This window comes from Pseudophryne corroboree, chromosome 5 (genome assembly GCF_028390025.1).
Source record: "Pseudophryne corroboree isolate aPseCor3 chromosome 5, aPseCor3.hap2, whole genome shotgun sequence".
NCBI classification, from domain to species: domain Eukaryota; kingdom Metazoa; phylum Chordata; class Amphibia; order Anura; family Myobatrachidae; genus Pseudophryne; species Pseudophryne corroboree.
In genome coordinates, this window is record NC_086448.1 from 342,584,778 (window position 1) to 342,612,447 (window position 27,670).

General features: G+C 44.0%; 1 protein-coding gene and 1 pseudogene across 1 annotated transcript in view; one reads left to right on the forward strand and one right to left on the reverse strand.

Annotated features, from left to right (window-relative positions):
* Positions 1–27,670, reverse strand: part of ITGA9 (integrin subunit alpha 9) — an 838,556-nt gene that overhangs the window by 433,176 nt on the left and 377,710 nt on the right. The window lies entirely within an intron of this gene.
* Positions 1,218–1,336, forward strand: LOC134929930 (5S ribosomal RNA; annotated as a pseudogene).

The window sequence follows — 27,670 nt, forward strand, 5'->3', positions numbered from 1 at the left end:
GTTTGTGTCGGCCACTAGGGTCGCTAATCTTACTCACACAGCTACCTCATTGCGCCTCTTTTTTTCTTTGCGTCATGTGCTGTTTGGGGAGGGTTTTTTGGAAGGGACATCCTGCGTGACACTGCAGTGCCACTCCTAGATGGGCCCGGTGTTTGTGTCGGCCACTAGGGTCGCTTATCTTACTCACACAGCGACCTCGGTGCAAATTTTAGGACTAAAAATAATATTGTGAGGTGTGAGGTATTCAGAATAGACTGAAAATGAGTGTAAATTATGGTTTTTGAGGTTAATAATACTTTGGGATCAAAATGACCCCCAAATTCTATGATTTAAGCTGTTTTTTAGTGTTTTTGGAAAAAAACACCCGAATCCAAAACACACCCGAATCCGACAAAAATAATTCGGTGAGGTTTTGCCAAAACGCGTTCGAACCCAAAACACGGCCGCGGAACCGAACCCAAAACCAAAACACAAAACCCGAAAAATTTCAGGCGCTCATCTCTAGTATTTATTGCAATCAGGGGTTTGTCCTGCAATGGCAGGTAAAAACTATAGCACTAAAAGCAGCAAAAAAGAAAAGAAAAAAAAGGAGTAATAATATAGGTTGCACAATATATGAATATACCGTGTACATTTGTGAGAAGAGACGGAGAAAAACAAAACCTACATACACCGGTGTGGGATTGTATGTATGTATTTATATATATATATATATATATATATATATATATATATTTGTGGAAAACAATACGTTGGGAAAACAAAGAGACCACTTAATGAGGGTACAAGAACATGTCCGCAACATCAACAATAAAGTAGAGAGTCATGCAGTTTCTAAACATTTCAGTACAACACATACAGTAACTCTAACCCTGATGCACTAACCTTCAAAGCCATCGAACTGGTAAGATTGGTAGAAACAGGAGGCACCCTGGTCAATAAACTATCACGCCATAAAATGTTTTTGATCTTTCAGCTACAAACTATGCATCCTATGGGCTTCAATGAGAGTTACGAAAGCGCCCCGTTTTTGTGAGGTAGCATTCACCAAATGAATTCCGACCAGCTTCTATCTTCCTTTTATTATTTTCATTTTTAACTTCAGTTTTTATCTTATCTTCCTTGTTTTTTTGGGGATAATAATTCACTACAACTTACTGTTAGAAATTTACTTGTAAGCAAGGCAATATCCTATATGGCGTGCACACAGTAACAATACCTACAGTCAAAACACACTGGAAATGCCCAATCTCATCCGATCTTGGAAGCTAAGCAGTGTTGGGCCTGTGCAGTAACAGGTAGGGGGACCACCTGGGAATATCAAGTACTGTAATTTCAAAACGTAAGTGCTAACAATATTGTCCTTGATAACCCTTCACATAATAATATACTACATTAGTCAATAGGCTAATAATTCACAGTAATAATGCACTGCTATCATTTAATAGCACTGGCACACTTTATGTTTATAATTATTACATATGAAAATAGTGTATCGTACATCAGTACGGCTAATTGCACTGACAAACTTTATTTTTACTATAATTAACACATTTAAAAATAGTGTATTGAATATTTAATTGCACTGGCACACTTTATAACTATCAACTGATTTCAGCTGCATTACATGATGGTTCTAATTAATCACTAATATACTGAATATATTATTATTAAATTAAGGCACTAGCACTTCACACGGATAATGATGACATAATCTAATAGTCGTTTAAAAAGGGTTGATTGTCCCCTCCCCCCACTAATAAGCTAATATATATACATGAATGCATAAATGACATATGCATTATAATGATTATTTATATGTGTTGTTTTTTTTTCTATTTATATTTCTTCTTGTTTATGGGAATCGGGCTACTACTACGAATGAAACCATGTCCTGAAACCAGGTCTCCAATAAAATGGCTGCCACATTGAAAAGAATAGCAATACCTCAAGAAAATGGCCGCCGCAATGTAGAAAACAATAAGACTGATTACAACCCAAACTATAGCTCTATTGGCAGCGGTCTCTGGGAATCGCGGCGGGCGCATGTGCAGAAGGACTCCGGAAGCGGGGATGCACCCAGTCCCATTTTGTCTTTACCCACTGATGAAGTGAGAGACGAAACGCGTTGGACTACCCTTACTGACCTCTGGTCCAGATAAGATAAATATCTTACTTGTTTTTTGAAAAAAACATTTGCACTTTATCTTTTTTATATATATTTTATTTTTTATGCCTTCTTAAAATATAACTTTTTAACTCTTCTGATGTTACAAATAAATTGTTATACTTTTTTAACATTAGGTATCTGATCTTTTTAATTTGAAATATTATATAGCCCCATTCCCTTGTTCCAAATTAAATTTCCTCAGTGATCTACCATCTCTGTATACTTGGGGGGCAGCGGACGCCCCGTAATATTGGGGAGTGTCTTTTTCATTTTTTATTGGCTTTTTAAATTTTTTGGACATTCTGATTCTCATTGAATTAATATATTTTATTGTCTCAGATTATCAGTTTTTTTTGCATGTGGTACAGTACTTTCACATTGTCTATATATATATATATACACACAGTGGGGCAAAAAAGTAATTGGACAGCCACCGATTGTGCAAGTTGACCCACTTAAAAAGATGAGATAGGTCTGTAATTTCCATCATACTTCATACTTCAACTGTGAGAGACAGAATCTGGAAAAAAAAACTAGGAAATCACATTGTATGATTTTTAAACTATTTATTTGTATATTCTTGCCGAAAATAAATATTTGGACAATCAAAAAGTTTAACTCAATACTTTGAAATATAACCTCGTTGGCAATTACAGAGGTCAGACGTTTACTGTAGTTCTTGACCAGGTTTGCACACACTGTAGCAGGTATTTTGGCCCACTCTTCCATGCAGATCTTCTCTAGATCTGTCATGTTTTGGAGCTGTCGCCGGGCAACACAGACTTTCAACTCCCTCCACAGATTTTCTATTGGGTTGAGATCTGGAGACTGGCTAGGACACACCAGGACTTTGAAATGCTTCTTACGGAGCCTCTCCTTAGTTGCCCGGGCGGTGTGTTTGGGGTCATTGTCATGCTGGAAGACCCAGCCACGTTCCATCTTCAATGCTCTTACTGAGGGAAGGAGGTTTTTGCCCAAAATCTCACAATAGATGGCCCCATTCATCCTCTCCTTAATACGGATCAGTCGTCATGTCCCTTTTGCAGAAAAGCAGCCCCAAAGCATGATGTTTCCACCCCCATGCTTCACAGTGGGTATGGTGTTCTTGGGATGCCATTCATCATTCTTTTCCCTCCAAACACGGCGAGTGGAGTTTATACCAAAAATGTTCGATTTTGCTGTCATCTGACCACATTACATTCTCCCAATCCTCGTCTGGATCATCCAGATGGTCACTGGCAAACTTTAGATGGGCCTGGACATGTGCTGGCTTAAGCAGGGGAACCTTTCGGGCGCTGCAGGATTTCAATCCATGACAACGTAGTGTGTTACAAATGGTAACCTTTGTGACTGTGGTCCCAGCTCTCTTGAGGTCATTGATTAGGTCCCCCGTGTATTTCTGGGCTGATTCCTCACCGTTCTCAAGATCATTGATACCCCACGAGGTGAGATCTTGCATGGAGCCCCAGGTCGAGGGAGATTGTCAGTGATCCTGTATTTCTTCCATTTTTTTATAATTGCGCCAACAGTTGATCTCTTCTCACCAAGCTGCTTGCCTATTGTTGAGTAGCTAATCCCAGCCTTGTGCAGCTCTACAATTTTGTCCCTGGTGTCCTAAGACAGCTCTCTGGTCTTGGCCATGGTGGAGAGGTAGCAGTCTGACTGTTTGAGGGTGTGGACAGGTGTCTTTTATACAGATAACCAGTTCAAACAGGTACCATTAATACAGGTAACGAGTGGAGGATAGAAGAGCTTCTTAAAGAAGAAGTAACAGGTCTGTGAGAGCCAGAAATCTTGCTGCTTGGTAGGTGTCCAAATATTTATTTTTCACAAGAATATACAAGTAAATAATGTGGTTTCCTAGTCGGTCTATTGTGTCTATTGAGGATTCAGATTTCCGGAGCTGACCCTGAGGTGCTGGGCGGAGGCCAGATTGATTTCTTTTTTCCGGAGTTTTGCCTACCTGGGTGGACTCTCTTCGGATTAAATAGAAGAGCTGTATTTGAGAACTGTTAACTACCAGTTCTCCATCGTATCTGGTAATTGTTCAGTCCCCTAGGGACATCACCGTGGAACATCAGATTTCATGTTGTTTTTATTTGTGTGAATTGTTATTAAAATTTACTGTGCTACACATGAAAGTTTATGTTTTTTTCCCACATGTGGAGTTGATAATCTGCAATAACTCGATGTGGATGAAAATATTTATGGAACAACCTTAAGGAATGTATACATTTTTATTCATTTCTCTTGTGTGATGTTAGCACTGTATTCTGCTCAACTTGTTGAATTCTGCAGGAGAGACATCTGCGCGTCTAAAATTAGGGCCATGGCCTCATGGATAGGGGTGTGGTCTCACAGAAAGTGCCGCGATCACAAGCTATGCCCCTGTTTTGTAACTACGGGGGCATGAACAGCGCTCTTTGAGCTGCTGGACATGCCCTATGTCCTCTCTGCCGGTGAATAGACGCTGTGCACATGCACGCAGTGTCTATTCACCGCTGCTCTGCTAAGCAGAGCAGCATGAGAGAGGGTCTGCCAAGTGCCCCTCCCCCAACTGCGGGACACTGAGGCTCGCGGGTGGGAAAGTGGTACAGTCCGTGAAAAACTAGACTGTCCCGACAAAATTAGGACAGCTGGGAGGTATGATATAAACAACATACACATCGCCCCTCGCCCATATTACACCCAATACCACATTACACTATACACAGCCCCCCCATATTACACCCAGTACCACATTACACACAGCATACACATCGCCCCTCGCCCATATTACACCCAATACCACATTACACTATACACAGCCCCCCCATGTTACCCCCAGTACCACATTACACACAGCATACACAAGCCCCCCCATATTACACTCAGCACATTACAATATACACAGCCCCCCCATATTACACCCAGTACCACATTACACACAGCATACACAAGCCCCCCCAGATTACACTCAGCACATTACAATATACACAGCCCCCCCATATTACACCCAGTACCACATTACACACAGCATACACAACCCCCCCCATATTACACCCAGCACGTTACATTATACACAGCCCCCCCATGTTACACTCAGTACCACATTACACACAGCATACACAAGCCCCCCCATATTACACTCAGCACATTACAATATACACAGCCCCCCCATGTTACACTCAGCACATTACATTATACACAGCCCCCCATGTTACAGCCAGCACGTTACATTATACACAGCCCCCCCATGTTACACTCAGCACATTACATTATACACAGCCCCCCATGTTACAGCCAGCACGTTACATTATACACAGCCCCCCCATGTTACACTCAGCACATTACATTATACACAGCCCCCCATGTTACAGCCAGCACGTTACATTATACACAGCCCCCCCATGTTACACTCAGCACATTACATTATACACAGCCCCCCATGTTACAGCCAGCACGTTACATTATACACAGCCCCCCCATGTTACACTCAGCACATTACATTATACACAGCCCCCCCATGTTACACTCAGCACATTACATTATACACAGCCCCCCCATGTTACAGCCAGCACATTACATTATACACAGTATACATGCAAATGTAAAAATGTGTATAAGAAAATAAGAATTTACTTACCGATAATTCTATTTCTCGGAGTCCGTAGTGGATGCTGGGATTCCTGAAAGGACCATGGGGAATAGCGGCTCCGCAGGAGACAGGGCACAAAAAGTAAAGCTTTCCGATCAGGTGGTGTGCACTGGCTCCTCCCCCTATGACCCTCCTCCAAGCCTCAGTTAGGTACTGTGCCCGGACGAGCGTACACAATAAGGGAGGAATTTTGAATCCCGGGTAAGACTCATACCAGCCACACCAATCACACCGTACAACTTGTGATCTAAACCCAGTTAACAGTATGATAACAGAGGAGCCTCTGAAAGATGGCTCCCTACAACAATAACCCGAATTAGTTAACAATAACTATGTACAATTATTGCAGATAATCCGCACTTGGGATGGGCGCCCAGCATCCACTACGGACTCCGAGAAATAGAATTATCGGTAAGTAAATTCTTATTTTCTCTATCGTCCTAGTGGATGCTGGGGTTCCTGAAAGGACCATGGGGATTATACCAAAGCTCCCAAACGGGCGGGAGAGTGTGGATGACTCTGCAGCACCGAATGAGAGAACTCCAGGTCCTCCTTAGCCAGAGTATCAAATTTGTAAAATTTTACAAACGTGTTCTCCCCTGACCACGTAGCTGCTCGGCAAAGTTGTAATGCCGAGACCCCTCGGGCAGCCGCCCAAGATGAGCCCACCTTCCTTGTGGAGTGGGCCTTTACAGATTTAGGCTGTGGCAGGCCTGCCACAGAATGTGCAAGTTGGATTGTGCTACAGATCCAACGAGCAATCGTCTGCTTAGACGCAGGAGCACCCATCTTGTTGGGTGCATACAATATAAACAACGAGTCAGATTTTCTGACTCCAGCTGTCCTTGCAATATATATTTTCAATGCTCTGACAACGTCCAGTAACTTGGAGTCCTCCAAGTCACTTGTAGCCGCAGGCACTACAATAGGCTGGTTCAGATGAAATGCTGACACCACCTTAGGGAGAAAATGCGGACGAGTCCGCAGTTCCGCCCTGTCCGAATGGAAAATCAGATATGGGCTTTTGTAAGATAAAGCTGCCAGTTCTGACACTCTCCTGGCCGAAGCCAGGGCTAGTAGCATGGTCACTTTCCATGTGAGATATTTCAAATCCACATTTTTTAGTGGTTCAAACCAATGAGATTTTAGAAAGTCCAAAACCACATTGAGATCCCACGGTGCCACTGGAGGCACCACAGGAGGCTGTATATGCAGCACTCCCTTAACAAAAGTCTGGACTTCAGGGACTGAAGCCAATTCTTTCTGGAAGAAAATCGACAGGGCCGAAATTTGAACCTTAATAGATCCCAATTTGAGACCCATAGACAATCCTGATTGCAGGAAATGTAGGAATCGACCCAGTTGAAATTCCTCCGTCGGAGCACTCCGATCCTCGCACCACGCAACATATTTTCGCCAAATGCGGTGATAATGTTGCACGGTTACTTCCTTCCTTGCTTTAATCAAAGTAGGAATGACTTCTTCCGGCATGCCTTTTTCCTTTAGGATCCGGCGTTCAACCGCCATGCCGTCAAACGCAGCCGCGGTAAGTCTTGAAACAGACAGGGACCCTGCTGAAGCAAGTCCCTCCTTAGAGGTAGAGGCCACGGATCTTCCGTGATCATCTCTTGAAGTTCCGGGTACCAAGTCCTTCTTGGCCAATCCGGAACCACTAGTATCGTTCTTACGCCTCTTTGCCGTATAATTCTCAATACTTTTGGTATGAGAGGCAGAGGAGGAAACACATACACCGACTGGTACACCCAAGGCGTTACCAGCGCGTCCACAGCTATTGCCTGCGGATCTCTTGACCTGGCGCAATACCTGTCCAGTTTTTTGTTGAGGCGAGACGCCATCATGTCCACCATTGGTCTTTCCCAACGGGTTACCAGCATGTGGAAGACTTCTGGATGAAGTCCCCACTCTCCCGGGTGAAGGTCGTGTCTGCTGAGGAAGTCTTCTTCCCAGTTGTCCACTCCCGGGATGAACACTGCTGACAGTGCTATCACATGATTCTCTGCCCAGCGAAGAATCCTTGCAGCTTCTGCCATTGCACTCCTGCTTCTTGTGCCGCCCTGTCTGTTCACATGGGCGACTGCCGTGATGTTGTCCGACTGGATCAACACCGGTTTTCCCTGAAGCAGAGGTTCTGCCTGGCTTAGAGCATTGTAGATTGCTCTTAGTTCCAGAATGTTTATGTGAAGAGACGTTTCCAGGCTCGTCCACACTCCCTGGAAGTTTCTTCCTTGTGTGACTGCTCCCCAGCCTCTCAGGCTGGCGTCCGTGGTCACCAGGATCCAATCCTGTATGCCGAATCTGCGGCCCTCCAATAGATGAGCACTCTGCAACCACCACAGAAGAGATACCCTTGTCCTTGGAGACAGGGTTATCCGCTGGTGCATCTGAAGATGCGACCCTGACCATTTGTCCAGAATCATCCCTAGGAACAGCAGACGAGTTGTTGGCATTAACTGGGATTTTGGAATATTCAGAATCCACCCGTGCTGTTTTAGCACTTCTTGAGACAGTGCTAATCCCATCTCTAGCTGTTCTCTGGACCTTGCCCTTATCAGGAGATCGTCCAAGTATGGGATAATTAATACGCCTTTTCTTCGAAGAAGAATCATCATCTCGGCCATTACCTTTGTAAAGACCCGAGGTGCCGTGGACAATCCGAACGGCAGCGTCTGAAACTGATAGTGACAGTTTTGTACGACGAACCTGAGGTACCCCTGGTGTGAGGGGTAAATTGGAACGTGGAGGTACGCATCCTTGATGTCCAAGGATACCATAAAGTCCCCTTCTTCCAGGTTCGCTATCACTGCTCTGAGTGACTCCATCTTGAACTTGAACTTCTTTATGTACAGGTTCAAGGACTTCAGATTTAGAATAGGTCTTACCGAGCCATCCGGCTTCGGTACCACAAATAGAGTGGAATAATACCCCTTTCCTTGTTGTAGAAGAGGTACCTTGACTATCACCTGCTGAGAGTACAGCTTGTGAATGGCTTCCAAGACCGTCTCCCTTTCGGAGGGGGACGTTGGTAAAGCAGACTTCAGGAAACGGCGAGGTGGATCTGTCTCTAGTTCCAACCTGTATCCCTGAGATATTATCTGCAGGATCCAGGGATCTACCTGCGAGTGAGCCCACTGCGCGCTGAAATTCTTGAGACGACCGCCCACCGCCCCCGAGTCCGCTTGAGAAGCCCCAGCGTCATGCTGAGGCTTTTGTAGAAGCGGGGGAGGGCTTCTGTTCCTGGGAAGGAGCTGCCTGTTGCTGTCTCTTCCCCCTTCCTCTGCCTCGTGGCAGATATGAATATCCCTTTGCTCTCTTGTTTTTAAAGGAACGAAAGGGCTGCGGTTGAAAAGTCGGTGTCTTTTTCTGTTGGGGAGTAACTTGAGGTAAAAAGGTGGATTTCCCGGCTGTAGCCGTGGCCACCAAATCTGATAGACCGACTCCAAATAACTCCTCCCCTTTATACGGCAAAACTTCCATATGCCGTTTTGAGTCCGCATCGCCTGACCACTGTCGCGTCCATAAACTTCTTCTGGCCGAAATGGACATAGCACTTACCCGTGATGCCAGTGTGCAGATATCCCTCTGTGCATCACGCATATAAAGAAATGCATCCTTTATTTGCTCTAAAGACAGTAAAACATTGTCCCTATCCAGGGTATCAATATTTTCAATCAGGGACTCTGACCAAGCTACTCCAGCACTGCACATCCAGGCTGTCGCTATAGCTGGTCGTAGTATAACACCTGTATGTGTGTATATACTTTTTTGGATATTTTCCATCCTCCTATCTGCTGGATCTTTAAGTGCGGCCGTCTCAGGAGAGGGTAACGCCACTTGTTTAGATAAGCGTGTGAGCGCCTTGTCCACCCTAGGAGGTGTTTCCCAGCGCGCCCTAACCTCTGGCGGGAAAGGGTATAAAGCCAATAACTTCTTTGAAATTAGCATCTTTTTATCGGGGGCAACCCACGCTTCATCACACACCTCATTTAGTTCTTCTGATTCAGGAAAAACTATAGGTAGTTTTTTCACACCCCACATAATACCCTGTTTAGTGGTACCTGTAGTATCAGCTAAATGTAACGCCTCCTTCATTGCCAAAATCATATAACGTGTGGCCCTACTGGAAAATACGGTTGATTCGTCACCGTCGCCACTGGAATCAGTGCCTGTGTCTGGGTCTGTGTCGACCGACTGAGGCAAAGGGCGTTTTACAGCCCCTGACGGTGTTTGAGGCGCCTGGACAGGCACTAATTGATTGTCCGGCCGTCTCATGTCGTCAAACGACTGCTTTAGCGTGTTGACACTATCCCGTAATTCCAAAAATAAAGGCATCCATTCTGGTGTCGACCCCCTAGGAGGTGACATCCCCATATTTGGCAATTGCTCCGCCTCCACACCAATATCGTCCTCATACATGTCGACACACACGTACCGACACACAGCAGACACACAGGGAATGCTCTTAACGAAGACAGGACCCCACTAGCCCTTTGGGGAGACAGAGGGAGAGTTTGCCAGCACACACCAAAGCGCTATATATGACAGGGATAGCCTTATAATAAGTGCTCCCTGTATAGCTGCTTTTATAATATAATTTTTGCCACTATTTTGCCCCCCCTCTCTTGTTTTACCCTGTTTCTGTAGTGCAGTGCAGGGGAGAGACCTGGGAGCCGTCCTGACCAGCGGAGCTGTGTAAGGAAAATGGCGCTGTGTGCTGAGGAGATAGGCCCCGCCCCTTTTTCGGCGGGCTCGTCTCCCGCTCTTTAGTGGATTCTGGCAGGGGTTAAATATCTCCATATAGCCCCCGGAGGCTATATGTGAGGTATTTTTTAGCCAAATAGGTTTTCATTTGCCTCCCAGGGCGCTCCCCTCCCAGCGCCCTGCACCCTCAGTGACTGCCGTGTGAAGTGTGCTGAGAGGAAAATGGCGCACAGCTGCAGTGCTGTGCGCTACCTTTAGAAGTCTGAGGAGTCTTCTGCCGCCGATTCTGGACCTCTTCTTGTTTCAGCATCTGCAAGGGGGCCGGCGGCGAGGCTCCGGTGACCATCCAGGCTGTACCTGTGATCGTCCCTCTGGAGCTGATGTCCAGTAGCCAAGAAGCCAATCCATCCTGCACGCAGGTGAGTTCACTTCTTCTCCCCTAAGTCCCTCGTTGCAGTGATCCTGTTGCCAGCAGGACTCACTGTAAAATAAAAAACCTAAGCTAAACTTTTCTAAGCAGCTCTTTAGGAGAGCCACCTAGATTGCACCCTTCTCGGCCGGGCACAAAAATCTAACTGAGGCTTGGAGGAGGGTCATAGGGGGAGGAGCCAGTGCACACCACATGATCGGAAAGCTTTACTTTTTGTGCCCTGTCTCCTGCGGAGCCGCTATTCCCCATGGTCCTTTCAGGAACCCCAGCATCCACTAGGACGATAGAGAAATGTAAGGTATAAGTTATTTTGTACTGCAGCATGGCTGTCGTTAACGAGGACCTTCCTTGTCCGCACATCGTTGACGACACTGAGTGTACACACTAGACGAGATGTAATAAATCTTGCTCAGAATGGACCTTCTGAGCGATATCTTTTATTTTCTCGTCTAGTGTGTATGGGGCTTTATTCTCCATACTCTTGGCAGTAGCCACAACTCGCTGGCTTTTATACTAGGTCCTGAGTGTATTTTCTCTAGCTAAGTCTGCAATTCTTATCCTGGAATCATAAGCTGAACATTTGCACTGACACAAAACATGCTGCCACGGCACGAGAAACTATTAGCACTTCCCCTTGTGTACATCTTTACTCTGCATAGCCAAATGAAATGAATATGTGTTTATACAGAAATATGTCATAAGAAGAGAGAAACCCCTGAGTCCAGAAGTATGCCGGTAAAAAAAGCATATTCTTACATATACAGTCATGCACACATCCAGGCTGTTATAGTAATTCACCCATCCTCCTGCAAACTACAAGAGCACATTGAGAAAATAATTCAAAGCGTCTGGAAGCCTATCCGCTCCCTAGAAACAATTAAAAGACTGTTCAAGCTTTCCAGGGAATATGGGAAAGCAAGTTATGAGTAATTGTGCTTGCATGAATAAAGAGCGATTGGAATCTTTGCACATAATGCGTTTATGTGTGTATGTGGAAATACAACAAAATCCATCCAACGTTTCATTTTGTAAAGTAAGACAATTACATGTGCCAGAAGGGGTCATGGTTACATGTCACAACGCATGTCCAACGCTTACAATACACCGGACTGCTCCCCACTTCCATCATGTTCCCCTCCCCTAAAAGCTCAGTTGCAATGACGCATACACCCTGGCAGCTGTAAGCAGCACACATTCATTGCCGCTATGGGACAGATGGGTGTTACAGTATGTTAAGTATACTGTTGGTTACCTGTATGTCCATATGATGACTAAATTACATTTTGCATTTATACCATTCTTTTTAAAACTTCACAGACAGACAGACAGACAGATAGATAGACAGACTGACTGACTGACTGACTGACTGACTGACTGACTGACTGACTGACTTAAATTCCAGCCAGACGCAGTTAACCAATACAGTAATGTTTATAAAAAAATAAAAAAATAAAAATGGAGATGATGACTCTTGTATCCAAATAAGCTGCAGGAAAATGGAATTGATATAAAGGAATAGGCTTGTGTGCACATAGCAAGTTACGTAAAGGGTCACTGGAAATGAAATTAATGGGTGGCTAGCAAGGGGATGTGAACAGGTATGCCTGATCAACCGGATTCTACAGTAATCCTGCAGACCACCGGCTAACTAGCTTTCTGCATTCCTGCATGCTCTGCTTAGCCTGGTAATGGGAAAATTGAATCGCCCAAAGCAAAGTGACACCCAGATCGCTGCTCTAATGGTCATCAGTGCATTGGAGGACTGTGGTACCCAGCCAGGTCAGTTCTCCAGTGCTTCAGTTATAACTGGGTGTCAGGTGCAGCCCACTGCTAAAATAGAGGAAGTGACTGCAGATCTCTCACTAATGAGAGGAAAACTATAGGCAGTAAATGTACTGTAGGCTGTGGAACTACTGTTTAGAATAGAGGCAGGACCTAAATCAGACTTGTACGGAAACCTGATGGTTTACATACAAATACGCGCCAGACCCAGAATAGATCTTGCAACATTGTTCGCAGCCCCGTGTCAGTCTCACCCGCATGATTGACATGCTGCAGTGTTTGGGGGATAGGGTGGATGTTGCCCTCATTTCGAAGGTGTGATGTGCCCAGGGTCCGTATCTTCGGACACAGACTTACTAGACACAGATCTGGGTCCAACAACCAGCATGTGTAAGATTCAGCTTACGCAGGCTGACTGGTGCATAAATGCATTGCGATGGTTGCGGCGGTGATCCGAGGCTGCATCCTCAGATGCAGCATTCAGATCTCGCAAATGCATGCAGGAAGTGTCTATCTCCTACAGGAGGCCAGCTGCATTTGATCTTTAATGACATGGAATTATATAGCTGCTCCCTTGCGGCAGTGTAATTCCATACAAACATGAATTAGGCCCTCAGTGACAGTACTTCTCTTACATGATCCCAGAAATCTTGAAAGTTGGATAACCACTTCAGATATAAAACATAGGCCTGTTTGGGCTTCCTCTTAAAAAACTGGTTGTGTACAAAATTTCTGACTTCACTTGATGGTCGAAAGAGCTCATAGAGGGACTGATGCAGAGTTGAACGTATTCCCATTTGCTGAGAGTATATCTAGCAAATTTGCAATACAGAACTGTACGTATGCTCCGTAAATGTGCACAAGTACAGGCAATGCAAAGTCATACGCATTTTCATTGCGTCGACTATTAAGAGGAAAATGCCGGGATGTAATGAAGTCCGAGTTCAGCAGCCATGTGGGCCGAACTTGGACTTTTTTTTAAAGGGGCAATCACGTACAAGGCATGGTTTAGCCTTGTAAATGATTGTCCCTTTTAAAAAAAAAAGTTTGAGTTCATCTGGCATCCCGCACATCTGCCGAAAATCGGACTCATTACATCCTGCCTAAAAGGTGGTATCGGACTGTAACATGAGAGTTCTTATGTAGGCAATGTTCACTGTTGGTCTGTTAATGCAGCTACAGCACATACTGTAAGTTAATATATACATTTTAGGAAGCATATGTTTTACTCCTAGTAAAGGTACAGTAGGTGCAGGTGCCAACTGATGTTGATAACTAGTAGGAAACCATCAGCATTTGTTTCACACACAGATACGGCCACATCACAAGAGGCACGTGCCAGGATAACAGTAAGATGCTTCAAATGCAAATAACTCATTTATTTGCTGCTAAATGCCACTGTAGAGATAACAATATCCCCTCTGCTATGTTATATTCAGCTCATCTGCAAGTCTTTGACGGAGATGGACAAGGTAGTTCACTATGCCAGAGGAAAAAACTGGTTACTCTAGAAAGAAAGGGCCCTCCATAATTCTTACTCTGTACAAATAAACAGTCATTCAATTGCCTTAAGTAGGAATTTAATCCAACCTGCTTGAGTCTCTTCTGAGTTCAGAACTCATCCTGGAGTCAGAATTTAAACTGAAGTTGAGCATTCTATGGCTATTTAGGCATATTACTATATAGAACATAGCCCATTCCATAGAATTGAGACACAAATTCTCAGTCAGCATCATCAGCCAAATGCTAAGAAGCCTTCAAGGTTAGAGGGGTATCATCATCTGTCTTTACATCTCAAAGCCTTAAATGCAGATATTGACAAGATAACAGACACTTAACACTGCCGAGACCCTACATGCCACTGACCCCTCTGAGGTGGATAGGCTAATTATTCTAATCAAATTAGCCACTCTTTAGTAGTAAACAATAAATAAATTGTAAAATGTTATACCTCACAGAGAATTCCTGAGTGTGAAGCAAAAATGGTAACCTAACTCTTCTTGCCAAGAACAAGCTAGGGACAAGGTAGTAGGCCTGGTGCTACATTCAATGAAAGTGTCTTTCTGGTTGGGTGTCAGTATATTAACACGGCTTTTTAGGTCTTTTTTGTTAATTTGTATTCCACAAAGTTATAATGAAATACTGTAACTGACTTTCTTGATTTGCACAAGACGCTCAGGTAACATTTACAGAGACAGCCATCTTGGACCAGCTCCGAAATTCAAACATGAGCAACAAATTTTCAAACTTTAAATAAAGTTAAAATATTGCCAAAATTTGGACAAAGACACACTGAAGTTAGTTTAAACATGAATGACTTCATGAAGGGGTGGGGTGTTTGCTAAGCTACTGTCCCATAAGTGCTGAGACCGTGACCTTTATGTAATAAGCTGTGATTTGATGTTTCTGGCTTAATTTCAGCAAGAAAGTTTCTACATTTAAAGAATCAATTAGTTTTACAGCAAAAACAACCTGGATTTTGTCACTTTAAATCTAGCAGCTATCACAATGAACTCACACCAAGAGCAGCAAACCACAGCTTATTACATATGGGTCTATGGGCCTAATGCAGACCCCGTCGCTGATGAGCGTAAATCGCTATGAAGCAATTTTTGCTCCTCTGCACATACGCGTATGCCGGTACATGCATGTGCAAAGTCCTAAACTGCGTTCTCTGCAGAACGCAGTTTAAGACCTAGAGAGGGGCGGGAATGGGATGTTGATGCTCCGTTTAAGGGGCATGGTCCGGACAACGTAGGCATGTCCAGACCACTGCTGTGGTGGGTTGCGATGGCTGCGTGACGAGACACGCAGCCTCTGCGACCCAATACATGGCATGTAGCTGTCTGCCTTCGCAGCTATGTGTATGCAGACAGCTACTTGAACCATGTGAAAGCATCGCTGCCGTGCAATGCTTTTGTATGTCAGCGAGGGGGGGCAGGACCCGGCATGCGGGGCGGACTTGACCTGTACTGGGCATCCCCCCAGAAGTCAGAGAAAATGATCGTAGATGTGCGGGTTTTTTCGCACGTGTACGATCAGGTCTGAATTACCCCTATATTTCTTTGTTGATGCTAATCTTCTGATAACCTGGAAAGAGTATTTCCCATAAACTCTTTGAACAGTAAAAAAAGAGTATATTCAGTCTGTAACTGAAATGCACATGTAAAGGTGTGTACATACGGTGAGATAAATCTGTAAGATTAAGACTATATAGTCAAAATCTTAAGGAAAGTTAGTGCATATCTCAAGGTGTTAGGCAGCTTGCTATACCGATCCAATCCCAATGCGTGGTCCCGTGGGGTCGGTATCATAAGGCTAGATAGACTGTGCTGGCAAGTCAATATGGACTATCTAGTGTACTATCTGGTACAAAGTATAGACAAACTTGGCACACTGCCAAAATATACATAGATAAAATCGAAAGTACAGATAGTCAAAATCTGTGCTTCTGGGCTCTGGGGGAGTTCAGGGGAAATCGCATAGTCAAAATCGGAGATAGTCAATATCTCACCGTGTATATGCACCTTAACACAGTCAATGCAGTATAAAAAATGCCAACTTACCTTTATTTGCATTGTAATACTTTACTTGGACATGTTGGGCCCTATTGGCAATGTCTATTTCTATGCACAATGCCTTGTTGTGTTTCTAGTATCACTCATTGCTACAGTAAAAATATTTATTAAAAAAATGCCAATTACTATACATTTATGACAGTAAAACATAGAAAGATGCTAAGAATACAAAATGTATTCATACACTGTATGACTAAAATACATGCCGTGCAGGGAACATCTGTTCTGCAAGAAAGATCACCTACATAGCTCATATAACACTAAATCATATCATACCGTCTCTGAACTACATTATGCATTGAGCCCCTTGAGTCCTCTTAGAATTCTGGTTTATGACTAAACTTCACTGATCAATATGTTAAGAAATACTCTGGTATCCTAAACATGTAAAATAGTCCCATGGTAGTTTAAGGGTGAAAATGTCTAATCTAAACCGTAGAGATACAAGTAAAAATAATCTAGGCAAAAGCTTCCAGAAAAGCAAACACTATCAAAAGAAAAACAGCAGGCGATCACAAATATTAATGCTGGTTCTAAAAAAGGTCTAAATATAGCTCTGGCAGTCACCCAGTTGCATTTAAAGAGACAAATAGCAAATGGCAGTCTTTTCTTGCTATTTACGACAACATTATCACATAGGACTTTTTCCTATGAGCCTTCTGTAATGAGATTTGTTCTGCTTGGTTTTGGCAGAGACAGTGAGTGTCAGAAAAAGGACAACCTTACAGACGGGTCTGCAGGATAGTACAGCTGTGTTTATGTCCAGACTGACCATATGTGTACAGTCTGCCAGATGCACCAATCTATGTAATACCAGTGTCTTATTCCCTGGTGGCTACATTTATCACCCTAAGGAACCAGATTGGATGTAATGTGGCAGGCAGCTCATAATTTAACAGTAGAAAAATAGGCAATTCTTGTACAAACCTTGCCTATAGCAACCAATCAGATTCGGTCTATCATTCCTCGATTGCATCCTAGAAAATAATAGACAGAATCTGATTGGTTGCTATAGGCAACATCACCACTTTTCAACTTTAGTAAATTTACCCCTTTGTCTCAATAAGAAATCTCTAATAATATATATATATATATATATATATATATATATATATATATATATATATATATTCTCTAACTCCTCTAATTTATTTTTGTCATCCAGGTGAATTAGAAGCACAAATTACATAGCTTGCAGGTTAAGAGTATGTACACACCAGAGCGATGTGCATACGATTCAACAGCTTAAACAATTTCCCTTGAACCCCTGGACAGACGATATTGCGCGTACACACTGAACAATATCGCTAACGATATCGTTCAGTGACATCATCCTGCCAGGTCCCCAAACATTCAGTTTATGACGATATCTTCAGATTGATCTGTATGTTCGGACGATAGGCGATATCGTTTACAACCCGCAGGAGCATGTACTGTATGCTATATCGTACACGATATCGCCTAGTGTGTATGCAGCATTACCCAAAACTCTGAATCTTTTATCCACTGTGCAGCTAAATGAAATTATTGTGTATTAGCTATTTGTTTTAACTTATTTAAGTTCCAGGCTTAAAAATATAATTTTCTCCTTTGAATCATGTTAAAATGTGTTGTCATGGCATTCACACGTATAGCACTGGATCAGTGAACAAAAGGGATAACTAGTTGATTAAATTACACTGATTCACTCGTTGAGTCTCCAGGGACAAGTTTGCAGTGTTTTGCATGCAGAATGTACAGTATATGCAGGGGCAGGTTTAAGGGTGTGGGTGCCCATAGGCACAACAGTAACGGCCGCAAATTGCCTAATTTCACTATTTTCATTGATTGGTTATAAGCTCTCATTTGATGATAGACAATTTTATAGATTAACTAGCTGTTCTACTCGTTCTTCGCACAGGAGTTTCTGATTTTCACGATTGTAAATATAAATGAGTGTTAAAAATTTGGTAAATCTATAGAGATGTAAATTTGAGATGTCTTAATCTATGTAAATATTAATACAGGTTGAGTATCCCATATCCAAATATTCCGAAATACGGAATTTTTTGAGTGAGAGTGATATAGTGAAACCTTTGTTTCTGATGGCTCAATGTACACAAACTTTGTTTAATACACAAAGTTATTAAAATATTGTATTAAATGACCTTCAGGCTGTGTGTATAAGGTGTATATGAAACATAAATGAATTGTGTGAATGTACACACACTTTGTTTAATGCACAAAATTATAAGAAATATTGGCTAAAATTACCTTCAGGCTGTGTGTATAAGGTGTATATGAAACATAAATGCATTCTGGGCTTAGACTTGGGTCCCATCACCATGATATCTCATTATGGTATGCAATTATTCCAAAATACGGAAAAATCCGATATCCAAATTACTTCTGGTCCCAAGCATTTTGGATAAGGGATACTCAACCTGTACATGTTTCCTGATGTTACCCGAGGAGCACCCATAGCAGAAACGGTAAAAAGTGACAGGACCATTTTTGTAGATTATTAAATTCTACACACTGGAGGTACAATCCAAATTTTGATCTGATTGTCCATTTGGGCGTTATCGTTCACGCAACTCAAGCCACGCATCAGTAACGACGTCATTATAAGAACTTCCTTTTCATCCCCGTAGGGGAGGTTTTGAAAATTCTAATTACATAGTTTTCCTATTTCCCACCTACAGAATACCTATGTTAAATTTCAGCTTCCTAACTTATCAGGAAGTAAGAAAATTAGTGTTGAGTCAGTGATTGAGTGAGGGCTTTCGCATTTATATATACAGGTTGAGTCTCCCTTATCCAAAATGCTTGGGACCAGAGGTATTTTGGATATGGGATTTTTCCGTATTTTGGAATAATTGCATACCATAATGAGATATCATGGTGATGGGACCTAAATCTAAGCACAGAATGCATTTATGTTACATATACACCTTATACACACAGCCTGAAGGTAATTTCAACCAATATTTTTTATAACTTTGTGCATTAAACAAAGTGTGTCTACATTCACACAATTCATTTATGTTTCATATACACCTTATACACACAGCCTGAAGGTCATTTAATACAATATTTCTAATAATTCTGTGTATTAAACAAAGTTTGTGTACATTGAGCCATCAGAAAACAAAGGTTTCACTATCTCACTCTCACTCAAAAAAGTCCGTATTTCGGAATATTCCGTATTTCGGAATATTTGGATATGGGATACTCAACCTGTATATAGATAAATAAGCCACTATGATTTATTTTTAATTTTTAATTACTGTATTCATGCATATGGTACAATACAGCGGAAATATTCTATTACTGGTACATTTCGGGCTGACAGTACCGACACAAGCATCCAAGTGCCGCCCCCCCCCCCCCCCCCCTCCAACAAGTGCTGCCCCTAGGCATATGCCCCATGTGCCTAATGGAAAATAGGCCACTGAGTATATGTACACTACGTGGCTGAGCAGAGGACCCCTACACGCTTCACAAAGGTTTATCAGTCTGTTGTTTTTATCACTTGTTTCTGTTCAGATGTGCCAAGTGTGGTACATATACAGTAGGTGTTGCAGCCTGGGCCACTATGGACCTAGGGACAGTAGCAACATACTTTAAGGCAGTGTGCAGAGAATTACCTAGAAATATGTTCTGAGTAAACAGTCCTATTTCTCATATTAGACTAGATGGGCCAAGTGGTTCTTATCTGCCGTCAAATTCTATATTCAGAGAAAGGCAAAATACTACGGGTGGAATTAAAATCTTTGTCCGCTGGCAGCTACTAGATGGTGCTCCAAAATGAAGCTATTCAATTGTAGCTCCATTCGGGCGAGATGGCTGCCGGTGTCTGCATGTCAGCTCGCACCCACTGGCTTTACACGACTAAACCCGTCCTTTATGGGTGCGTTCAGTGCGAAAAAAACACACAACTGAATTGAACACTGCGACCTCCCATCACTTTAGATGGGCGATTGGGGGTGAGAAACATTTCAAAACCACCTTATATACTGCATATTGCTACAATATGGGTAACATTTCTAAAAATTGATGCACAGAAATAATGTGTATAAAAATTAAATTAGCTGCGGTACATTATCTCAGCTACTTGAGCCCCGGGGAAGAATTCAATTACCCCCGATAGCCAACACTATCGGGGACGCTTCACCTGCCGGAGGCAGGAGGAGTCAAATCCCTGATAACTGCAGTTTTTTCACAGGTGCAATTACGATAAGCACATGGATCTGGGATAAGTGCCCGGATCCCTGTGTTTTCACACAAAAATGTCTGCAAAAAAAGGGGTAATTGAATTGCCCCCCAAACAAATGTGGTAAATCTGGCATTTACCATGATTTTTTTTACAGCGAAAACGGGTTACGGGTAATTTAATTCACCCCATAATATGATGCAATGATAAATACTATTAATAGTACAAACATAGAAATAGAATATGATACCATAAGCATAGTATATAAGAATCACAGCATAAAATGCTCTACATGAATAAAAGGACAGTTTTATAAATATCCCTCAAACAGTATAGGACAAGCAACCATCTTTTTTAGTTTGTTTTTCTATTACATTTTTGTTCTGTATATTAACACAAGGATATAATTTTGCAAATAGGTTCATTGTCTATCTTGTGCAGTTGATTATATACAATTTATAGCAGAGTATACTATACCTAAAAGTAGAGATGAGCGCCTGAAATTTTTCGGGTTTTGGTTTTGGGTTCGGTTCCGCGGCCGTGTTTTGGGTTCGACCGCGTTTTGGCAAAACCTCACCGAATTTTTTTTGTCGGATTCGGGTGTGTTTTGGATTCGGGTGTTTTTTTCAAAAAACCCTAAAAAACAGCTTAAATCATAGAATTTGGGGGTCATTTTGATCCCATATTATTATTAACCTCAAAAACCATAATTTCCACTCATTTTCAGTCTATTCTGAATACCTCACACCTCACAATATTATTTTTAGTCCTAAAATTTGCACAGGTGTTTGTGTCGGCCACTAAGCTAAGCGACCCTAGTGGCCGACACAAACACCTGGCCCATCTAGGAGTGGCACTGCAGTGTCACGCAGGATGTCCCTTCCAAAAAACCCTCCCCAAACAGCACATGACGCAAAGAAAAAAAGAGGCGCAATGAGGTAGCTGACTGTGTGAGTAAGATAAGCGACCCTAGTGGCCGACACAAACACCGGGCCCATCTAGGAGTGGCACTGCAGTGTCACGCAGGATGGCCCTTCCAAAAAACCCTCCCCAAACAGCACATGACGCAAAGAAAAAAAGAGGCGCAATGAGGTAGCTGACTGTGTGAGTAAGATAAGCGACCCTAGTGGCCGACACAAACACCGGGCCCATTTAGGAGTGTCACTGCAGTGTCACGCAGGATGTCCCTTCCAAAAAACCCTCCCCAAACAGCACATGACGCAAAGAAAATAAGAGGCGCAATGAGGTAGCTGTGTGAGTAAGATTAGCGACCCTAGTGGCCGACACAAACACCGGGCCCATCTAGGAGTGGCACTGCAGTGTCACGCAGGATGGCCCTTCCAAAAAACCCTCCCCAAACAGCACATGACGCAAAGAAAAAAAGAGGCGCAATGAGGTAGCTGACTGTGTGAGTAAGATAAGCGACCCTAGTGGCCGACACAAACACCGGGCCCATTTAGGAGTGTCACTGCAGTGTCACGCAGGATGTCCCTTCCAAAAAACCCTCCCCAAACAGCACATGACGCAAAGAAAATAAGAGGCGCAATGAGGTAGCTGTGTGAGTAAGATTAGCGACCCTAGTGGCCGACACAAACACCGGGCCCATCTAGGAGTGGCACTGCAGTGTCACGCAGGATGTCCCTTCCAAAAAACCCTCCCCAAACAGCACATGACGCAAAGAAAAAAAGAGGCGCAATGAGGTAGCTGTGTGAGTAAGATTAGCGACCCTAGTGGCCGACACAAACACCGGGCCCATTTAGGAGTGTCACTGCAGTGTCACGCAGGATGTCCCTTCCAAAAAACCCTCCCCAAACAGCACATGACGCAAAGAAAATAAGAGGCGCAATGAGGTAGCTGTGTGAGTAAGATTAGCGACCCTAGTGGCCGACACAAACACCGGGCCCATTTAGGAGTGTCACTGCAGTGTCACGCAGGATGTCCCTTCCAAAAAACCCTCCCCAAACAGCACATGACGCAAAAAAAATAAGAGGCGCAATGAGGTAGCTGTGTGAGTAAGATTAGCGACCCTAGTGGCCGACACAAACACCGGGCCCATTTAGGAGTGGCACTGCAGTGTCACGCAGGATGTCCCTTCCAAAAAACCCTCCCCAAACAGCACATGACGCAAAGAAAAAAAGAGGCGCAATGAGGTAGCTGACTGTGTGAGTAAGATAAGCGACCCTAGTGGCCGACACAAACACCGGGCCCATCTAGGAGTGGCACTGCAGTGTCACGTAGGATGGCCCTTCCAAAAAACCCTCCCCAAACAGCACATGACGCAAAGAAAAAGAAAAGAAAAAAGAGGTGCAAGATGGAATTGTCCTTGGGCCCTCCCACCCACCCTTATGTTGTATAAACAAAACAGGACATGCACACTTTAACCAACCCATCATTTCAGTGACAGGGTCTGCCACACGACTGTGACTGATATGACGGGTTGGTTTGGACCCCCCCCAAAAAAGAAGCAATTAATCTCTCCTTGCACAAACTGGCTCTACAGAGGCAAGATGTCCACCTCATCATCATCCTCCGATATATCACCGTGTACATCCCCCTCCTCACAGATTATCAATTCGTCCCCACTGGAATCCACCATCTCAGCTCCCTGTGTACTTTGTGGAGGCAATTGCTGCTGGTCAATGTCTCCGCGGAGGAATTGATTATAATTCATTTTAATGAACATCATCTTCTCCACATTTTCTGGATGTAACCTCGTACGCCGATTGCTGACAAGGTGAGCGGCGGCACTAAACACTCTTTCGGAGTACACACTTGTGGGAGGGCAACTTAGGTAGAATAAAGCCAGTTTGTGCAAGGGCCTCCAAATTGCCTCTTTTTCCTGCCAGTATAAGTACGGACTGTGTGACGTGCCTACTTGGATGCGGTCACTCATATAATCCTCCACCATTCTTTCAATGGGGAGAGAATCATATGCAGTGACAGTAGACGACATGTCCGTAATCGTTGTCAGGTCCTTCAGTCCGGACCAGATGTCAGCATCAGCAGTCGCTCCAGACTGCCCTGCATCACCGCCAGCGGGTGGGCTCGGAATTCTGAGCCTTTTCCTCGCACCCCCAGTTGCGGGAGAATGTGAAGGAGGAGATGTTGACAGGTCGCGTTCCGCTTGACTTGACAATTTTCTCACCAGCAGGTCTTTCAACCCCAGCAGACTTGTGTCTGCCGGAAAGAGAGATCCAAGGTAGGCTTTAAATCTAGGATCGAGCATGGTGGCCAAAATGTAGTGCTCTGATTTCAACAGATTGACCACCCGTGAATCCTTGTTAAGCGAATTAAGGGCTCCATCCACAAGTCCCACCTGCCTAGCGGAATCGCTGCGTGTTAGCTCCTCCTTCAATGTCTCCAGCTTCTTCTGCAAAAGCCTGATGAGGGGAATGACCTGACTCAGGCTGGCAGTGTCTGAACTGACTTCACGTGTGGCAAGTTCAAAGGGCATCAGAACCTTGCACAACGTTGAAATCATTCTCCACTGCGCTTGAGACAGGTGCATTCCACCTCCTATATCGTGCTCAATTGTATAGGCTTGAATGGCCTTTTGCTGCTCCTCCAACCTCTGAAGCATATAGAGGGTTGAATTCCACCTCGTTACCACTTCTTGCTTCAGATGATGGCAGGGCAGGTTCAGTAGTTTTTGGTGGTGCTCCAGTCTTCTGTACGTGGTGCCTGTACGCCGAAAGTGTCCCGCAATTCTTCTGGCCACCGACAGCATCTCTTGCACGCCCCTGTCGTTTTTTAAATAATTCTGCACCACCAAATTCAAGGTATGTGCAAAACATGGGACGTGCTGGAATTTGCCCATATTTAATGCACACACAATGTTGCTGGCGTTGTCCGATGCCACAAATCCACAGGAGAGTCCAATTGGGGTAAGCCATTCCGCGATGATCTTCCTCAGTTGCCGTAAGAGGTTTTCAGCTGTGTGCGTATTCTGGAAACTGGTGATACAAAGCGTAGCCTGCCTAGGAAAGAGTTGGCGTTTGCGAGATGCTGCTACTGGTGCCGCCGCTGCTGTTCTTGCGGCGGGAGTCCATACATCTACCCAGTGGGCTGTCACAGTCATATAGTCCTGACCCTGCCCTGCTCCACTTGTCCACATGTCCGTGGTTAAGTGGACATTGGGTACAGCTGCATTTTTTAGGACACTGGTGACTCTTTTTCTGAGGTCTGTGTACATTTTCGGTATCGCCTGCCTAGAGAAATGGAACCTAGATGGTATTTGGTACCGGGGACACAGTACCTCCAACAAGTCTCTAGTTGGCTCTGCAGTAATGATGGATACCGGAACCACGTTTCTCACCACCCAGGATGCCAAGGCCTCAGTTATCCGCTTTGCAGTAGGACGACTGCTGTGATATTTCATCTTCCTCGCAAAGGACTGTTGGACAGTCAATTGCTTGGTGGAAGTAGTAAAAGTGGTCTTACGACTTCCCCTCTGGGATGACCATCGACTCCCAGCAGCAACAACAGCAGCGCCAGCAGCAGTAGGCGTTACATGCAAGGATGCATCGGAGGAATCCCAGGCAGGAGAGGAATCGTCAGAATTGCCAGTGACATGGCCTGCAGGACTATTGGCATTCCTGGGGAAGGAGGAAATTGACACTGAGGGAGTTGGTGGGGTGGTTTGCGTGAGCTTGGTTACAAGAGGAAGGGATTTACTGGTCAGTGGACTGCTTCCGCTGTCACCCAAAGTTTTTGAACTTGTCACTGACTTATTATGAATGTGCTGCAGGTGACGTATAAGGGAGGATGTTCCGAGGTGGTTAACGTCCTTACCCCTACTTATTACAGCTTGACAAAGGGAACACACGGCTTGACACCTGTTGTCCGCATTTCTGTTGAAATAGTTCCACACCGAAGAGCTGATTTTTTTGGTATTTTCACCAGGCATGTCAACGGCCATATTCCTCCCACGGACAACAGGTGTCTCCCCGGGTGCCTGACTTAAACAAACCACCTCACCATCAGAATCCTCCTGGTCAATTTCCTCCCCAGCGCCAGCAACACCCATATCCTCCTCATCCTGGTGTACTTCAACACTGACATCTTCAATCTGACTATCAGGAACTGGACTGCGGGTGCTCCTTCCAGCACTTGCAGGGGGCGTGCAAATGGTGGAAGGCGCATGCTCTTCACGTCCAGTGTTGGGAAGGTCAGGCATCGCAACCGACACAATTGGACTCTCCTTGTGGATTTGGGATTTCGAAGAACGCACAGTTCTTTGCGGTGCTACTGCTTTTGCCAGCTTGAGTCTTTTCATTTTTCTAGCGAGAGGCTGAGTGCCTCCATCCTCATGTGAAGCTGAACCACTAGCCATGAACATAGGCCAGGGCCTCAGCCGTTCCTTGCCACTCCGTGTGGTAAATGGCATATTGGCAAGTTTACGCTTCTCCTCCGACAATTTTATTTTAGGTTTTGGAGTCCTTTTTTTACTGATATTTGGTGTTTTGGATTTTACATGCTCTGTACTATGACATTGGGCATCGGCCTTGGCAGACGACGTTGCTGGCATTTCATCGTCTCGGCCATGACTAGTGGCAGCAGCTTCAGCACGAGGTGGAAGTGGATCTTGATCTTTCCCTAATTTTGGAACCTCAACATTTTTGTTCTCCATATTTTAATAGGCACAACTAAAAGGCACCTCAGGTAAACAATGGAGATGGATGGATACTAGTATACAATTATGGACGGACTGCCGAGTGCCGACACAGAGGTAGCTACAGCCGTGAACTACCGTACTGTACTGTGTCTGCTGCTAATATAGACTGGTTGATAAAGAGATGTAGTAGTATGTATGTATAAAGAAGAAAAAAAAAAAAACCACGGGTAGGTGGTATACAATTATGGACGGACTGCCGAGTGCCGACACAGAGGTAGCTACAGCCGTGAACTACCGTACTGTACTGTGTCTGCTGCTAATATAGACTGGTTGATAAAGAGATGTAGTAGCATGTATGTATAAAGAAGAAAGAAAAAAAAACCTCGGGTAGGTGGTATACAATTATGGACGGACTGCCGAGTGCCGACACAGAGGTAGCTACAGCCGTGGACTACCGTACTGTACTGTGTCTGCTGCTAATATAGACTGGTTGATAAAGAGATGTAGTAGTATGTATGTATAAAGAAGAAAGAAAAAAAAAACCACGGGTAGGTGGTATACAATTATGGACGGACTGCCGAGTGCCGACACAGAGGTAGCTACAGCCGTGAACTACCGTACTGTGTCTGCTGCTAATATAGACTGGTTGATAAAGAGATGTAGTAGTATGTATGTATAAAGAAGAAAGAAAAAAAAACCACGGGTAGGTGGTATACAATTATGGATGGACTGCCGAGTGCCGACACAGAGGTAGCTACAGCCGTGAACTACCGTACTGTGTCTGCTGCTAATATAGACTGGTTGATAAAGAGATGTAGTAGTATGTATGTATAAAGAAGAAAGAAAAAAAACCCACGGGTAGGTGGTATACAATTATGGACGGACTGCCGAGTGCCGACACAGAGGTAGCTACAGCCGTGAACTACCGTACTGTACTGTGTCTGCTGCTAATATAGACTGGTTGATAAAGAGATGTAGTAGTATGTATGTATAAAGAAGAAAGAAAAAAAAACCACGGGTAGGTGGTATACAATTATGGACGGACTGCCGAGTGCCGACACAGAGGTAGCTACAGCCATGAACTACCGTACTGTACTGTGTCTGCTGCTAATATAGACTGGTTGATAAAGAGATGTAGTAGTATGTATGTATAAAGAAGAAAGAAAAAAAAACCACGGGTAGGTGGTATACAATTATGGACGGACTGCCGAGTGCCGACACAGAGGTAGCTACAGCCGTGAACTACCGTACTGTGTCTGCTGCTAATATAGACTGGTTGATAAAGAGATGTAGTAGTATGTATGTATAAAGAAGAAAGAAAAAAAAACCACGGGTAGGTGGTATACAATTATGGACGGACTGCCGAGTGCCGACACAGAGGTAGCTACAGCCGTGAACTACCGTACTGTGTCTGCTGCTAATATAGACTGGTTGATAAAGAGATGTAGTAGTATGTATGTATAAAGAAGAAAGAAAACAAAACCTCGGGTAGGTGGTATACAATTATGGACGGACTGCCGAGTGCCGACACAGAGGTAGCTACAG